Source organism: Musa acuminata, chromosome BXJ3-10 (assembly GCF_036884655.1).
Source record: "Musa acuminata AAA Group cultivar baxijiao chromosome BXJ3-10, Cavendish_Baxijiao_AAA, whole genome shotgun sequence".
NCBI lineage: Eukaryota > Viridiplantae > Streptophyta > Magnoliopsida > Zingiberales > Musaceae > Musa > Musa acuminata.
In genome coordinates this window covers 20,720,128-20,726,127 of record NC_088358.1, presented here as the reverse complement: position 1 = coordinate 20,726,127, position 6,000 = coordinate 20,720,128, and positions in this window count along the sequence as shown.

Here is a 6,000-nt window from a genome sequence, read left to right as displayed (position 1 = left end):
ACATGTCACTTGCAAATCCCTTATGTGGTATACTTAATGTCAACCATCTCACTAGTCCAAACTATACAGATTGACTTCACAATTTGAGAATCATTCTTATCATGGAGAAAATCATGTATATCCTTGATATAATAATGCTTATGCTTGAGGAATGTGCAAGTGAGGATGAGATCGCTCACTATATGAAGGACTTAGATGACTCCACTCTTGCTTAGTATTATATATTAGGCTCTATGACTCCCGAGTTATAGAGGTAGCATGAAAAGATGCCACATCCATTCTCCTACTGTATGAAAAGAGATGACTAGCTTATGCCACCTTTTGGTCCCTCCTATTTATAGAGGTTTCTACCACTTAACCCTAATGGAACTTGCCCTATTGGGTATTGGATCTCTATCCAATTATCTAAGCCTCTTGGATTAATGGATCTCTATCAAATAATCTCTAATTGACTCTTATTGGATCTTATCCGTAAGATCCAATAATTCATAGGCTTATTGGATATCCAATAAGATAGGAGCTCCAACGAATATCTTATATCTGAACCTTTACTCATCGCGACACTTACCATATGTGTACGACCCTCTAGGCCCAATATCAAGTTGGCCGTGAGTCGTACTTACCAGAACTCCTTCTAACTTAGTGAATTATTATCTCCATAATAATTCACTCGACTCATTGAATACAGATATATCTACACCATAATCCACAAACAATATGGGTGATCCAATCCATTGAACATGTCTATCCTTAGTTATCGTGTATCTATAATCCCTTATCTATCAAATATCCTAGAGATCATATATCAGGCATGGTGCTGTCAGACCTATATAGAATTTACTTGAGTCTCGTCTAATCAAATTATCTAGGAGAACTCTTTTTTTCTAAATTCGAATGACCTTGGCCAGGGATTTGCCTGAGCAAGGACACAAAGGATATTCCTCTCATAATATCGAGAGCAAACGATCCTCTATCGATACTTAATTATTTTTATAAGGTTAGCTACCACTCCTAATGACTAACTATGCTATATATGAAACTTCAAAACATATAAGTCTGGTATCAAAGAGATGAGTACTCATATAGGATTTTCTTGATATCTTAAGTCTAACGACTAGACACACAACTAGAATCACAAAATTGATGTCTGACAATGAGGTGTCATCAACCATCCAATATTTCGTTGCGGATCAATCAGTAAACTCATTCTCCAATGAGCACATGCATTGTATCCCTAGTGTCCCCACATGAGCAGCTATGAGACTAGTCGTCTTCATCATATAGATAAGTATACAACGCACTAGTTTGTCTGGTTATCTCGATATCTCTCTCGAGTAACCTATGATTGGAATTATTTAGAGTATGTATTTAAAGACGAATTAGTCTCATTATCATGATCTCATCGTGATCTGATTCTCATTGCACAAATACATGGACATCATAATATATGCAACATATAAAATAAAGTGAGAAAATATCAATAATAAAAATAAGTAAAAAGACTATATAGTGTCACATGTGTCATCACTTACGTGATTGTTTTGCAAGGTACATATGTCTAGCAGAAAGCTTTACTACGAGCACTAACAAAAAAGTATCATACCCTCCAACCCTTGTTGTTTGAGGGGGCGCTGCTCACCTTGAAGCTTCCTTGGGCGACCAAATAATAGTCGCTCAAACCCTTCTAGAGACGAAAATAAAAGGAGAACAGGTCAGGGGTAGGGTCAATTCCCACACCCTGACATTCGTCGATGAATGCCACCAAGTAGCACCATGAGTTTGGTGCTACCTAGGAGGGCGAGATCCTCTATCGTCTAAGACAAGACTCGATCACTGTGTGGAGCAAGAGATGTTGCCTAGTCTTAAAGGCATTGTTGGACAAACAGAAACCCCTGAGGACCAGATCAAAAGGATGCTGCCTAAGAAGGGGAACAAACAATACATACTCAATCGAGATACGGTACCGAGACCGCAATCGATCCAGTTGGAGCACAATCATGACTGAATCATAGTCATGGGCATCTTGCATGGACCCTAGGTCCCGAAGGGTATTCGGGTCCATTGGAGATTCATCCCCAGAGTAGGATGAGTTAACCTCCACCACCCTCAGATTGCGCAAGGGTGGAATAGTAACTCTGATGGATTGGTGACTCGATGAGCTAGAACTGGAAAAGGAAGGGGAAGGCATCCCGGCCTACTTTAGATAGTGGAGGTTTGATGGAGGAAAAAGGGTAGGTGAACCCTCAAGGGAAATAACAAAGGATCGAGTAAGGACTTAGGATGCGTGAGAACATGAATGAGAGGGAAAAGGTGAGAAGCATGGTATAAGACTTTCCTTGGTGATGAGAAGAACTCAAAGGAGTCGTCGTACCCTCGTCTCCCATACGATGACAGTTATCCCCAAGTTGACAACACAAGATCCCTGAGATCGCCTTAAAAGAAACCCGATAGCAATGGGATCTGAGCCTAACCATATAGGGGCAAAGCCCTTGAGACTTGCAAGGAGGGTGTGAGCCTTGAAGCTAGACTAGTGCCTTCGATGTAGTGGGAAAAATCTTGCCATAATCGGGGCAAGCGAGAAAAAACCCGCCATAATCCAATGTGTGCCATCCTGTCAGCAACACCATAGTGTGATGTAATGGAAGACAAAGATCCATTCAAGGATGCCCGGATCCGCTCCGAGGAAGCCTACTACAGTGGGCAGAAGTGTTGGGAAAAACCTATTAAAGCAGAATAATTCTTTTCCCTCTTTGTGTATCAAAATGGGTTCCTCATTAAAATACCAACTTGATATCAAAATATAAATATCAACTAGAATAACATAAACAGTAGAGCAATAAATCAATCACACACTGAGACTAAAATTTTTTAACATGGAAAACCCAATGCGGGAAAAACTACGGGACCGTAGACTATCTCAAACTTCCACTATCAATAATAATGATAACATGTTTATAGTAAATCTTCTCTAGAATAACTAGAGGATCACAATAACATCAAGAACATAGATCTTGACTCAAGAATAACATATCATCATCACATAGGATGGATCTCATCAAAAGAGAATTCTGTCTCATAAAATGAGTATAGCAGGAAAGTATCTCAGAGAGGGTAAACTGTAGATCAACACTGTTAGGATCGTAAAGTTTGCTGCAAGGATTCTTCACATAAAATTTAGGTCAAAACTGACGACGTTTGGCCACTGATCGTCAAGTAGAAAACTCAAAAACCTTACTTTCTCTCTCATTTTCCTCTCTCTCTCTCTGCGTGCCGCTGGGGCGCACGTTCCCTCGTTGCATTCTCATTTGCTGCCCTCACCTTTTGCCTTTTAATTACTGATTTGGGCTTATAGCCCAAATTATCCAAGCCCACATATGGGTTGAACCCAACAAGAAGATTCACTATGACAGATGATAAGGTCCGCTACGGTGGAGCCTTAAACCCATTACAATGGGAAGAAGACTTGCTATGGCGGATGACGAGACCTGCTAAAACAGAGCCCCTAGCCCACTACGGTGGATCCCTAAGCCTGTTCCAATGGGAAGAAGGCTTGAATGATAAGGCCCGCTACAACGAAGCCCTAAGCCCATTATGATTGGGAGAAGGATAGCTCCAACAAAGCCCCAAGCCCATTACGACAAGAAGAAGACTTGCTATGGTGGACGATAAGGCCCGCTACGATGGAGCCCTAAGATTGTTACAATGGGAAGAAGGCCCACTACGATGGGCGATAAGGCCCACTACGACAAAGCCCTAAGCTCGTTATGACAAAGAGAAGGCCACTACGATGGATGATAAGACCCACTACGGTGGAGTCCCAAGCCCGTTACGATGAGAAGAAGACTCGCTATAGTGAACAATGAGGGTCGTTTCGACAAAACTCTAAGCCCATTATGACAGGAAGAATGCCTACTACAGTGGACGATAAGGCCCACTATGGTGTAACCCTAAGCTCGTTATGAGGAGAAGGCCAATATAGTGGATGATAAGGCCCACAACGATAGAGCCCGGAGCCCATTACGAGGGGAAGAAGACCTACTATAGTGGATGATGAGGGCCGTTACGATAGAACCCTAAGCCCATTATGACGAGAAGAAGACCCGTTACGGTGGAAACCCCCAGCCTACTACAATAGAGCCTTAAGCCCATTATAAAACACACTCCAAAATAGTTTTTAGACTTTGTGGCTCTTTATTCACACTTCTATAATATTATTAATGTTGTGCTCCTTATATAGAATTGGTTACTATACTTTGCTTTTTCTTTACCATCTAACTCTTGGAATATTGGAAGTATTGGCCAAAAGAGCATAATTTTGGCCCTGACAACTTGCTTCTCAATCTTACTGCCTACCCTTTAAGCAAAAATGGGTACAAATATTATATTAGCATGCTGGGGGTTCTATCACAATTATATTAGCATGAAATCCCTCACTTTGGTTAACTTGATAAAAGGTCCCTTGACATAAGCTTTGCTTAGTTCTATGATCATTGTCCTTCTATTTTATCTTTATACTTAGAATCCACCACTAGCTTAGCCCTTGTCTTGATTATTACATTTTTCGTTCATGAGAGCAAGGGATTATTGACTCTATGAAATTTATACATTTATGATATCATGATGCATCCTCATGTTTATGACCATACTATTTATCACCTTACATCTACATCTATTTTCTTCATGATCAGTAGAATACACTATTGTAGTCTCCTATCACTTTTCTCGACATTATCTCCAATGTAATACATGCTAGATTACTAGTATACACTTTGAAAACCCACCTTCATATAACTATGTCTCATTCGTTAATGCTCGTAGTATTTATGCAATTCAAATTTGATGCATGGAAGATTTATTTCTATGATATCATGATATTCACTCTTTAAGTTCATGACCCTTCTCTTGATGCAAGCTCGGTGCATGCATCGAAGATATGCCTCTAAGAAATATGATACTCATTCCTCGAATCCAACGATCCATAGCCTTCATCATTTTTTACTTACCAAAATAAAACTCATAGTAACTCCAACCATCCATTTAAATAATTACACAAACATGCTTACATTTCACTTTTCACTTTGTGTGATACACTAATTTTTATTAGAGATAAATAAATATTTTAATTTTATTAAAGGAACCTATGGTTATGGTTAAACCATATCCGTCTCTATTTATAACAGTCATCCTCTCCCTCCATGATAAAAAGGTGGTCATGAAAGAAGGAAGAGACGCTAGGGCATCACTTACAACGAGGTGATATCTAAATCTTTGGTTTTCTCTATCTTTCATATATAATCATGATGTAGGGATTTTTCATATGATTCATTTTTATCATCCCAAGAATTATTTTTATAGATTCATTTTTTCCCTTCAGTTCTAAGTTTATCATAGTATCATTCTACCACTTGTCTTAAAGTAATTATATGTCATAATAATCTTAATAAACAGGATCAATAATTCACTGAAACCAAGCCTTCTTTGACCCAAGCCACATTTACTGCTCACAATAGTGATCAACCTGGTTCCATGGACCCAATGACCAATATGAGTTTCAAGATGCAACCATAAAGCTTTAAACCCTCTTTATGTCAATGATTTACTTTTAAGAACCAAGTATAGTTGTAGGTTTTAGAATTCGAGATACATGCTAAAAGATAACTCTTTATTTTAGATATTTTTCAAATTAATCACCTACTTCAAAGGTTCAGTATAAATCATTGACTCTTCTCTAGAGAAAAAAAAACTGATTAGAGATGATCAACCCTGATCAAAGCAAAGAATTAAGCTTGAGCTCAATTTGAGTTAAGACTCAAATTGAGAAGATTTCATTTATTACAAGTTTCCTGAGTGAGACTAAGAGTTAGACTCCAATTGAGAGTCCTTCTATAATTAGAATCTAAAAGTTCCTTATGCAAGACTAATAATTATCTTTGATTAAGAGTCATTCTTTAGTTAAGAGTCTTCCTCTTCTACAATTATAAATAAGGAGATTCAACACCC